Source organism: Hakea prostrata, chromosome 6, assembly GCF_041222555.1.
Source record: "Hakea prostrata isolate BN-2017 chromosome 6, UWA_Hpros_2, whole genome shotgun sequence".
NCBI lineage: Eukaryota > Viridiplantae > Streptophyta > Magnoliopsida > Proteales > Proteaceae > Hakea > Hakea prostrata.
This window is the reverse complement of record NC_142605.1, coordinates 104,194-117,693: the sequence shown is the minus strand read 5'-3', so window position 1 is coordinate 117,693 and position 13,500 is coordinate 104,194.

The following is a 13,500-nucleotide window of genomic DNA, read 5'->3' as shown; positions in this document are numbered from 1 at the left end:
ATTACCACTTTAGACACTCCAAAATCCGTAGGAAGCCCTAAGTACTTGGTTGGTCCATCACCATAGCTCACCTTACAAATTTTAGAAAACCATATTTTCACCCTTTGTAATGTGTTGGGACTAAATCATAGACTTGATTTGTTGTAATCTCGAAGCTTTGCAATATATATGGATCCCTTCCTTTAATGTTTGAATGTGCCTCAAATTGACTTTTGAGAGAAGCACACAATTGTCAGCAAACATCAAGTGTGTGAGTGGATTAATCCTTCCTCTAATCCTAACTCCTTTTATATCACCCATTCTCTCACCCAATGATAACATCTGTGTTAGCCATTGAGAGCATATTACAAAATATGCTGGAGATAGGGGGTCCCCTTACTATATCCTGCTCTTTGGAGTCACCATAAATCTCTCTGATCCAATAATGATAAAAGAATATCTCACAAAAGACATTATATCATATCCACAAATCTTACATCAAAGCCCAATTGAGTTGATATAGCTGCTACATACCTCGATTCAACTCTGTCATAAGCCCTCTTCATGTCTAGTTTGAGAGCCAAAATTGATTTCTTACCTTTTTTCTTCTTTCTGATAAAGTGCGAAGCTTCATGTGCCATATAAATGTTGTCCTATATAAGGCGACCCTCCACAAAAGCTAATTGAGTTGGAGGGACAATGTCAGAGAGCAAAGCATGAAGTCTGGATGCTAGAACTTTGGTGGCCACCTTCACTACAACATTGTAGAGACTAACTGGTCTAAAGTCTTCAACCAGTTATGGACTCTCATTTTTTGGAATTAGGCAAACCAAGGTGTCATTTGTGCCTTCAAGGAGGAAACCTGATGAGAAGAAATCACAAACAAACTGAAATAATTCATCACAGGTTAGGTCCCAAAACTTTTGAAAAAATGGAGGGGGGGGGGGAATCCATCAAATCCAAGACTTTTTAGGGTCCCATGGAAAACAATGCTTCTTTAACCACTTCCAGAGATGGGGGAGCCAAGAGCATAGCATTTTGTTCCCTTGTAATTTTTGGCTGAATACCTTCCATCACCTACTCCAAGTCTGTGTCTTCTACTTCCTCTGAAGTAAATAAGGTTTGGTAATAGGTTTCAAATAGGTCATAAATCTCCTCCTCCTTGGAATACCATCCACCTTCTTCATTCTTGATTTTAAATACTCTATTATGTCTTCTCCTAGCGACCGTGCTAGCATGAAAAAATGAAATATATTTCTCACCCCAAGATTTTTGTCTCCAAAGGGTTTCCTCACAAGTAAGAAGATACTCAAGCGCACGAGTTACTTCATTTTCTTTAGTTTGAGAGGCATCCAAGGCAAGGAGATTATAGTTGGGACAATTCTTTCTTCAATTTTTTCAATTTGCTTATGAATATTCCCAAAGAAATCCCTATTCCACACCTTTAGGTCTTCTTGACACCAATCCAACTTTTTAAATAATTAGGATGGGGAGGGGACTCAACTTCTTTTTGCCATGCCGTCTCAACTACCACTTGGCAATTAGGATTTTTCAACCACATTGTTTCAAATCAAAAGGCTCTAGGACCCCTCCTAGGTCCCTCCTAAGTCCACCCTCCACATCTATCACCAATGGTGAATGATCTGAGAAAATTGTTGCCTCTACAAAAACTACAAGTTTCGAGGTGCATAGCCAATCTGGATTTGCCAATGCTCTATCTAATTTCAATCGAATATTACCAACCCCCACCCTCTTATTGCTCCATGTGTAAGCAGCTCCATTAGAGTCCAAATCTTTGAATCCACAATTGTTAACCATCTCTTGAAAGTTCCACATACCCCTACTACCTGTGCACAATCCACCACTTTTTTCCTGCCAAGATAAAAATGAATTAAAATCTCTAACTCAAAGCTAGTTGCCTTGCCTTCCTTCACTCAATTTGTCAAAGCATCCCATACTTTCTGCCTTTTATGCTTCATTGAGTCCCCATAGACCGAAGTTAAGAATGCCTTCTTTTCTTGAATGTGATTGTACAGTCCATGGACCTTCTATTGAATTTAAAATTACCTTTTATTTGAATTTGAAATCTCCAACTAAATGTTATCATTCCAAAATAGAGCGAGTCCTCCAATAGTTCTAATAGGATCAACATTCACACAACTATCCATGTTTTATTTTTCTTCTAATCTTCTCTATCTCCGTGGCCTTGACCTTAATCTCCATAAAAAACAGAATGTCGGGTTTACATCATGGAACTACAAAAGTCTGGCAAGTCCCTCTACAATTTAGGCACTCAAAAATCTCCTGGATCATCAAGAGTTACTTCAACTTCGGCAATTTACATACTTTCCTAAACTAATTGTAGAATTAAAGTAAATAATATATCAAGTAATAATTATAAACTTAATTTTCATGTTTATGGTGATTCAACTTGAAAATAAGGGTACATAATTAACTTATATGTACAGATGACATATATGACTCATGTGGACCAACGAGAATTAATTACCATATACTTTATTAATATAAGTAAAAAGAAAAAAGAAAAAAGGATTGAGGCAGAAAAAGAGGTTTTTTTGCAAATTTGGACTCAAATGACTTGCAACGCCTTCCTTGTGATGAACTACTCTAAATGGAACAAAAATTCATCCAAATCCGACAGCCGAGTGTAAAGTAATTGTCAATGTTTATGTAATGAGGAGTAGTTTATGAAACTAATTTATCTCCCTAAGTGTTCATGTATAATATTGGTTTTAGCATTTTATCTCCCTAAGTATATGTATGTGATTTATTCTTTTGTACTAATGAATAGATTAGGTGTCTTAGAGAATGACTTCATCATAACATTCCACTCGTTTAGTTCATTATTATCTTTCTCTTTATCATCTATTTGTTCTATAATTTTTCTTCTACATAGTTTTTTGTGTTATATTTTTTAAATTCTAACATGGTATCAGAGAAAATCTTTTTTATTTGAAATTAAATATCTCTACCCTGTGTTATTGTTTCTCTTGCTTGAGAATCACATAATATAAATTGGTTTCAATGAATGGATTAGTATGAAAAATATTTAAAGAACTATCACAAGGAGCGTAGATGCATATCATAAGGATGTTAAACAATAATTTTGGTTAAAACAATAAATCTTTTCATTTAATCTGTTAAATCCCTTAACCCTATTATTCTATAGCTTTTTCCCACTTAGCTGAGAGTTTTTATAATGTTAAATCAAAGAAGATTACAATTATTTTTTAGTAGTTTTCAGATCACCTTCAGATACATTAAAGTCTCCCATAGTGTTATTCTTTATTCCTTAATGATCGGAACCTTATAGTTCATTTTGTTCCATAATTCATTATTGTTGCTAGACTATTTTTCCTACAACTGTTATCAAAAGTTTATGAGCATTTTGTGCTTGAATATTAATAATTTTTAAGCTCATTTAGTATTAGTGTCATGTCAACATAGTTTATGACTATATTGATTGTTATTCAGCTCTTCTGAAGTGTTACATTTCTTATTAATGCTCTTTTATTCAACCATCTTTGATGTACTTTCTTGATAGTTTATTTATTTTAACTGAGTTGAATTATACTCACATTGAAGGTGAGTACAAATCTGTTCTTATTGCCCAGCTATACTTGAGTTGAGATTATTTTCCCTTATTTACAGTGGCTATAAGTAGTGGTTAATAAGATGTTACTTTCTTTTAGACATTTACATACCTACCTAAACTAATTATTAAGTTAAAAGGAAATAATATATCAATAAATATCTCAAAACTTAAATACCAAGACTATGATGACTCAGTTCGTAAATAAACATAAATATATACACTTGACTAATATGCACTCATTTATTACATATAAGTCAATTGGCTCAACAATAATTAATTATTATTTAAATAAATGAAATGTCAAAAAATAATAAGAATAAGAGGATTTGAGGATGGAAATTTTGATTTTTTTTGTAAACAATGATGCAGATGGCTCGTAACACCTTCCTCATGGATTACCCCAAAATAGAATAAGAATTAATCCAAACTTGATATTTGATTGTAAAATCATTGTTAATATTGATGTAATGTGGGAGTAGTTTATCAACTAACTAGTAAGGACGCACATGTGGTTTATTCACGCCGATATAGCATTAGAGTGGCAGAGTCCTTGTGCTGGATTACCTTTTCAGTTGAGCTTTAAGAAGGTTTGACATATTCATGGCTTAAAAACTTATGTTAGGAGTCTGTTTTTGTGATGTCTTAGGCGGACAAACCAAGCCATAAAAAAAAAGACAAGAACAGGTCAAGAAGAAAAGAGGGAAGAGAAAAAATGAAATGGAAAAAAGGGGTCAAGATAAAAAGTTAAAAAGAAAAAACAAGGAGAAAAGAGGAAAAAGGGATAAAAAAGGAACAACCCCACAGAACAGAAACCACAAAGAAGAATGAAACCCAACCAAAGGACAAAAGTCAGGTTGGAGGAATAGTGCAACAATATTGAACATTTCCAAATGACAATGATAATGAACCAAGGCCTTAGTTTCTGAGTGAATTTATTTTTTTACCTCTCCCCAAGAAAAGAAATAAAAGTGCAACGAAGACATGTTCCCAGTTAAACACCAATGGCCAGCAAAAGAACTGAAAATTGATAAATCAAGAAAGTATAAAACCATGCAAGAAGAATACAAACATTCAAACAACTTGATCAAAATTTTGCTGGAGAGTTTTGTACCTTCTTCAGACAATAAAAACATTCAGTTGCTTCTTTTCACTGAGTCGATGTTGATTGTTCAGTAATCCTGTAAGCAATTATTTGATGAATGTGATGAGTAATATGTAGTTATGTTTATAATAATGTATGTAAAATGTAATGTTTTTATTACCTTTTAATAAAAACTTCTTTGAGTGGGCATTTGGGTTTTGAGTGGGCAACTGAAGTGCGATCTTGGAAGCGAAGATCTAAGCCCAACTAGTTGGTTTTTATGTTATGCAAGAAGTTTTTATGTAAGTCAGTATGTATGTAAGTGATAAAATATATTTGTTTATATTTAGGTAGGGAAATTAATGTAATATTTTTTTTTACATTCTTTGGCTATTCTGTTGCTTCTTTTGACTGAGTTGATGTTGATAAGTCAGTAATCCTATAAACAATTGTTTGATGAGTGTGATGAGTACTATGTAGTTATGTTTATAATAATCCTAAAAACACTATTTTTTATATTTATGAAATTTTGATTTATGTATGTTTATGTGTTGGTAAATATTTTATGTTTAACCAAAAAAGAAGATAAATATTTTATGTGTTGTTTAGTATTTTCCTTATGACTATTATTTTGGCACATATGTGCTATATTCATGATACATGCATCCTTCAATAACACACTAGTTGTCCATCAGCAGCTTCTCTTGATTAACATCTACTTTAAATAAATAAATGTGAGTAAAAAAATCTCCTACAGGTGGGTTGGAGCGACAGAGACAATGTCGTATTTGCTTTTTATGTGAACCCTAGCGACAGGGGCAAGAGGCGCTGCACACGGCATTCGCCGTCATTGACGAGGTTGGTTTGGGAGAAGTTGAGGATGCAGTAGGTGAAGAGGGACGTAGGATCCAGTTGTTCATCATTGGAGCATCTGGGTTTGAATGGGAAAGTGGAGCATGATCTTGGAAGCAGAGATCTAAGCCCAACCACCTCCTCTTCTTGGTGTTCCTCTTCAGCACTCCATGACTTCATCAAGGTAGAAGACATGCGTGTAAGGATCCCACTTCTTTGAAAAAATCCCAAGCAGCAGCCACAATCGAGCAAATCTGACTCATACAATTATTTTCAATATAAAGACAGCAGTCATAATTGTATCGTATACAGAGATGCTTCCTCCTCCTCTTCTTGCGTTTCGGTTCAGCACTCCATGAGTTCATCAAGGTAGAAGACTCAATATGTTGTGTTTTGATTCTTGTTTTAGTACCCCTTTGTTAATGGGTTTTGTCATTGTTGTGTGGAGGTACTGGTTTGGGAGTCACATCTCGATTTAAGATGGGATTTTTTCATGAGTTGTTTATCGTTTTCCCTTTATGTTCTCTTTCGTTTGGCTTTGGTGGGTTTGGAAGTGAGTGAGGCATGGCGATTGAACCTTTACCTCTATTTTTTTCTTCCTTGCACTGATTGGTAATTTTGGCTTCTTTTGTTTTACCTTTTTAAGTTATTTCGTCATGACTGGGAACCGGTGTTTACCATTTGTCTCCCTTTTCCAATCTATGTTTATCGATCGTTGGTTGGATTCAGGGTGCTTGACGATATACTGCCAGAGCAGCAGCCACAAATTTCACACCTTGATTTTTATACTTGTTAATCAACGCTTCAACAATGAGACTTTTTTTTTTTGTTTCGTTTACCTTTTCTATTTGAGTTGAATGGATGTATGTGGAGGTTGGTTTTTTGAGATTGATGAGTAGTTTTAACTTGTTACTTTTTGGCTAAATTTTGATGACTCACATTTGTTGGTTAGGACTTTACTACTGTACCAACTATGGTTAACCTTGGTTGCATGAGAGATGCGATGAACAATCTTGGCAGTGATTCTAGCAAGAGCAAAATTTTCTTTTCAATCAGATTTTTCTCTCCCTTGAAGTTATTTCGGGCTGGACATAAAAATCTGCCCCATAGTGGAAAAAACAACAATGAAGTAAAAATTGCTGAAGTGGTGGGAAGTGAGCTACTTCTGTTCTTTTTTCTATGTTATATTATAGAGGTTGTATTTGATTTATAATGTAAGGATCAAAAAATGCAGAGAAGGCAATTATGGATCTTGAATTCCAGATTTGCTTTTCTTAATTGGGTGTCTACTGCTTTTCACAACATGGTTGTTGTTCCTCCAGGCTCTGGTATAGTGCATCATGTTAGGGAGTTTTTCCCTCAGAAATAGAAATGTTACCTGATATGGTTTCGACTTTTAGATAGCAAATCTGTCTCCCCCTCTCCTCTCCTCTTTGAGTATTCCTTTTGTCAATTGAGAAGTAGAATATATGAAATCTTCAAATAGTGTTGTGTCATTCATGCTAATGTTATCGTTTTTGTCTTTATGTACAGGTTAGCCTGGAATACCTTGGTCGGGTTGTATTCAAAATAGTTTACTTCAATATACAGGTTAATCTAATTGGGGAACATAGATTACTTCAAAATACAGGTTTTGGACTCAAAACTGTCAAAATCAAGTTTTGGACTCCACAATTTTATTGATATACTTCTATCCCTTTTATAGAGTGAGACATCTATATGAGTTTATTTAAGAGGCCAATGAATATAAACTAAAATATACGAAGCCTAATATCCGTAAAACCGAACAATGGGCTTAATAAAGTCTTCAAAGGCTTGATTGACCAAATTGGTAAATATAAAGGTAAAAAAACTATGCAAAGGTGAAGCAAGAAGAAAATGGATAGGAACAAGTTTGGTTGACTGATTTATTTCTTGACTTGGTTTCATGATTTTGTGGACTTCTCGTAGATTGGGATTAGAGACGAGGTACTTTGTTTTCTTATATGTCTCATTATGTTGTCTCTCATGCTAAGTACATCATTCAATGAGGTTTCTGTTTACCCTATTCCTGCAGCAGTCTATCTTATTAAGAACTTACTTCAGGTAGCATATGGACTTCCCTTCTTTTCTTTTTTTAGTCTCAGCTCTGTATTTTTCATTGCTTTCTATTTTTTTGAATAAATAAGTCATATTTTTCTAGAGGGAAAACTTGATTAGATCAATTTTATGTATCTTGTTATAGTACTATATTTTTGCATATGTGGATGCTCCTGGTTACCAGATATTGAAGAACCTGAATCTTATCGGAACCGGAGTGTTATACTGCATCATACTAAAGAAAAAGTAAGGATTCTGTACCTTTTTATCTGATATTTAGTTTCTACCTTGATTGCATAAACTTTTTTTATTGTAGTCCCCCTAGTAATTATTGGGTTGATATCTTAATTGATGTTGAACCTATGAATGCCATCGAATCAAGGTCCTTGACCAAAAGGCATGCCCGGTGCATGAGGTTCTTGCTTGTGGGGTCTGGGAGGGTCATAATGTATGCAGCCTTACCCTGCTTTTGCAGAGGGGCTGTTTCCATACTCAATTCAGTGGCTTGGTCACAATGGAATGTTCTTTACCAAAAGGCCCACCTTCAATTCAAGGTTCTTGACCATCATAGAATTTTTTTTTAGGCATGGAAGTATGTTCTTTTATTTAAGTGAGGAGGTTTTGAAACCAAAATCCATTTCCCAATTGGATCGAGAGTGAATGGAAAAAAGTGCAAAACTTATCCTCAAGCTTAGCTGCTTTGGAGACAATAGTTGGGGAAAAATGTGATTTTGAGTCTTGTGAGAGGTCTAAAAGAAAGGATTGTTATTTTTGTCAATACAAGGAAGGTAAATGAAAAAATGGAATCCATCATCTAAACGTGGAATGAAAAAAATTGAACTTAGTCACCAATAGTTCATATTAATTTTTCTTTCAGGTTAAGTGAGATTCAGTGGGAGGCTTTTGTTTTGCTATGTGCAAACTTTACAACAGGACAACTTGATTCTTCATAAGTGTTCCATTTGCTTTGTCCATATGCCTGTTTTGCCCTATGTTAATTTCTAAGATGTAATTTTGTGATTTATAAGCCCGAACTCCTTCAAGGTACCACACTGATCTAAACAATCATTTCAATATTTGGATAACCTGAACTATCTAGTAATAATTGGTTCTTTGTAATTTTTGCTTGGTACTTTTGTAGCTTTCGTAGTTCGTCTTTTTCCTAAGCTTGCCCTCCAGGTGTTATTCTATTTCATCACTTCGGGACTCATGATTGATGGTTATATGTTCCTTGTTTGTGCTTTATGCTTGAAGGATGGTACTTTTTGTAGTTAAATTTTTTTGCGATACTTGCCCTCCATGAGTTATCCTGTTTAATCTCTTGGGAATTTCTTATGGATGGTTATATGTTTCTTGTTTGTGCTGGAACCTTGAAAAGTGGAATGTTTGTTTTTCTTCGAATTAAATCGGATACCTTTTATTGTAAATATACTTGCTTTCTCCATTTGCAACCATTATGCATGATTCAGCTCCTTTATTTATTTTGTATGGAAAAGACAGGACAATGTGACATAGGAGTTTGGCAACAGCCATATGAGTTATAGGGGTTTCAGGGTTTTAAAGTCAACCTTTCAGTTATGAGTTATGAGAGGTTTATGTAGATTGGGGAACATAGATTACTTCAATATACAGGAACTGTTATACAGGTTTTGGACTCCAAACTGTCAAAATCTATTCCTATCTTGTTTCTTCTAATTTTCTTATTGCCTGTTGTTCCCTGATAGGGTGGTTGGAAAGGATTCCCATACCACTTTGCGATACACAAAGATATCTATGTCAAAATGGATATAATTTGCTCTATTTGAACATTTATAGTGGATTTTGTGTTTTGTTTCTTGGTTCTTTAGATCAAAGATTATTTTGCTGCAACACGTAATGTTGTTGTTTTGCATGTGTTTAGCATTAGTAGCTGTAGATCTGTTCCAAGATCAGTCTCTGAGCTTTCTTTTTGTATATGTCATGCACCAAAAACTCACGTGTCAGATCAATACAACTATTGTTGTAATTGAACGATTTGAGTGAAAGTTTGCTATCATGGGTATGAATTTATGTTGTGACCTGGGTTTTAACTTATGTTTTCGTTCATTTCATGATTATTGTTTGGTTGTTTGGTTTAATTTCTGCATAATTTTATTGAAATTTGATTAGATGAATTGATGAGACTTCAGTTTTATTCAACAATGACTTCGTTTTTATTGGTATGTATAGAACATCTATCTAATACAAATCAGCATATTATTCCTAGAGAAATGTCTGATTTTTATAGATGATTAGATGTTTTTTAGTTGATTAGATGATTAGATGTTTTTTTTTTTTTTGTGTCTATTTTTATTTTGTTGGTTTACCAATTGCTGGACTGAACTTGCCGTACTGATTTGGCAACTTGATTGGAATATAAAAGGAGGAGTTTGTCCCCCGTTCGGGATGACAGCTTTTCACTTGGTGTTCCCTATTCTATAGCTCCTACTTTCGATTTTTTTTATGATTGCTTCCTAGGGGAGAGTTGTTTTATAGGTATTTCGGCTAGGGTAGAACCATAGGATAAGTTCTCGTTGCTGTTTATGTAGATTCAGAACTGAATTTCAATGATTCAAGGGCTTGGGTAGGTTTGAAGTTTATAAACTTAGGGTTTTCAGTAGTTGGATAAGTTGAAAAATTTTAAGGTGAAGAAATTAAGTGCAGGATTTTTAGAGACTGAGAAAACAAGTTCTAAGTAAGAGATTCACTGCAGCTTTAAAGCCTAAAGGGTGGTGCGACCTAAGGGGAGAAGAAAACTAGGCTTAAGGGGCTGGGTTTGAAATCTAGAGGGAAGCAACCCTAAGGCTGTTGTGGGGTAGTGGGAGGTGTGGGAGACGTGCGGATGCTAGGGCGACGGGGGGAAGGAGCTAAGAGGGTCGTGGGGCTTATGTGAGGCGGTCAGGAGAGTGATTGCGGGTGGGGGAGGCTGCTGTTGAATACATAATAGGTAGCAAGCCTAGTGGGTAAACATAATGGGAAGCATGCATGTGTTTTTATTGGGATATGGAGAACATCTATCTAATACAGCTCAGCATATTATTCCTAGAGAAATGTTTGATTCTTATGGATGATTAGATGTTTTTTAGTTGACAATTTCACATAGATTGACATAATTAATTGATTTATGTTTCTGGTTGTGGCACAGCTTCTGAGAATCCATTGAAGAGATTGTTAAAGAATCTTCCCAAGCCTGGGGGTTCTGAATTTTGAAAGTACTATAGTCTAAGTGCTATGACTGATCCAACGGTTGGTAAGTGTCATAATCTTTACTTCCATCATGAGTTAATGATCATCTTATATGCACCTAAATACCCTAAAAAGCAAGTACATGCATTGCTAAATTGAACAATTGATTGATTACATGTTAAACTTCGTGTATTGATTACATGTCTTGGTGATTGATTAGAATTTAAAGAAACAGAGGGAAGAGGGGGGGGGGGAGCAAGGGTGGTGCAAGGGGGGAAAAACCCACCCCAAGAAGAGTTCCAAGGCCTAAAGAAGGTTGTAGGTTTGCTGCCAGTAGCCTAGGTGGCTGCACAACAACATAAGAACTTAAGAATCATGGTTCGCCATCAGGGGTAGTTTTGTAATTTTGGCAGTCCTTCTTGAGGCCAGCTGGCCATAATTATTATCAGCAGTTTGCTTGTTGTTAAATTTTTTTTTTTTTTTAATTGAGTTAGTCTATGTTGACATAAGTAAGAGTCCTATCTAAGATAGAATTCCTATTACAATTCTATTTGATGTTACGATCTGTTAGGAGTTAGTAATAAAGGCCATAAATAAACAACCTATACTTGTAACAAAGACAGCTGGATGAATAAAATTATTAAGAAGATAATATATATATATATATATATATATATATATATATATATATATATATATTATTTCTTTTCTATGTTGAGATAAGTAAGATTCCTATCTAAGGTAGAATTCCTTTTACAATTCTATTTGATGTTAAGACCTGTTAGGAGTCGGTAATAAAGGCCATAAATAAACAATCTATACTTATAAGTTGTTACAAAGACAGCTGGATGAATAAAATTATTAAGAAGAGAGTTACAGCAGAGATCAAGGATGAAGAAGGCTTGTTAAGGTTTTCAATTATAGAAATCTCTTGCGGCAACTTGGTTGGTCTACCTTCTTTTATCTATTTTTCATCATCGCCCTTGTAAATCACTCCCTCTAGCACTTGACCGACCTCATCCCTAAGTAAGAGATTCACTGCAGTTTTAAAGCCTAAAGGGTGGTGCGACCTAAGGGGAGAACAAAAGTAGGCTTAAGGGGCTGGGTTTGAAATCTGGAGGGGAAGCATTCATAAGGCTAACAAACAACACAGGTACCAAACTTTTGGGGCACCAGTGCAATTTTTGTTGGTTCCCTATCATTGGATTCGGCTAATGCCTTCCAATCACTAATTCTAATTCTAATCCAGCTGCTTTTTGAGAACAACAGAATAACATAAACACCCTTAGAAGATCCACAAGTTTAATTCCATTTGATTTTTCATACCTTAATTGGTGTTCACAACATGCAAAGTAACAATAGATTAAATGGGGAAATTGTTTTTGTTGTTACAAAGAGTTTTCAATCAACATATTTTCTATTCATAAGGGCTCAACCGTATGCATAATGAAATGTATAGATAACGATACTGAAGTGAATTTAAACATACCTTAAAAGTGGTGTAGGTGAATCATCCGAAAACAATTTCTTAGAATGGCAAGAGTTTTAACATATCTTTTGAACTGATGTAGCTGATTCAGAGGTAAAGAATGTCTTACAGCTGTTACAGAAAGAATACTAAAATATGTGAGTTCAAATGTTTTATCCATATGCAACCCTCCAATAAATGGCCCCCACAATGTGATTCCCGTCCTCTCATGGGTTGGTTACCGGTCTTGAGTGCCGTGAATCCCCATTGCTGCCACGGGTCGTTCGGTCTCAATACCCTTCTGAATCGGGTCTGATATGATGGGGACATCCTAGCCAAACACTGCTAGACAGTCCTAGGTATGACACCAAATGATTCGGGAAAGCGTCAATGGGCAACCCCGGAAACATCCCACACTATTTCCGATAATGTCCAAGGACAAAAGTGTCAAAAGGACACTTCACAATCCCAAATCATACTTAATCAAACACATTCTCAGATCAATCATGTCATACACAATCAACAATTCATCATATAAAAGAGAATATAAAGTCATGATCTAATCATTAAACAATATAGTAATAAGCAATTCATATAAGCTTGAATAATGAAAAAGAAAACATAAGTGAAGTGCTACTGTACTTACAGTAGTACATCGAAGTATAAAATTACAAGAACAGTTAATAAACTTATAGTTTTCTTAAAGTAGAAACCAGAGAGTATACGATCTATGTTATTATGAAATAACTGTCCTTACCTTGATTATCGCCTAAGATAAACCAAAGATCAAAGAGCGCAACTCCAAACTTAGCAAATAGACTCCTAACAAGCATAGATACAACATTAGGAAATATACCTAAAAGATCAGAGAGCAAACGAATCAAATTGAGCGAAAAACAAAGCTACTGCCTCCTTTGGTTGAGTGCTTGGTCTACTGACTCAGTCGACCAAGCAGTTGACCAACCGAGTCAGTACGGAATTGCAGAATTTAGATTGGTCATAACTTCTTCGTTTGAAGTCGGATTGATCCGAAATTTGAAGGGGAACTTCCTAGAATGTATTAGAACTATATGGGAAGGTAAAATCATCAAGTCAAGGTCAAAATATGGGTTCTTGATTTGAATCAAGAAACTAGGGTTTCAACCTTATGGCTCCCATGAAAAAGTTATGATCAGGATGAAAGGGAATAAATTGCTTGGCAAAAAATAACAAGAAAATTAT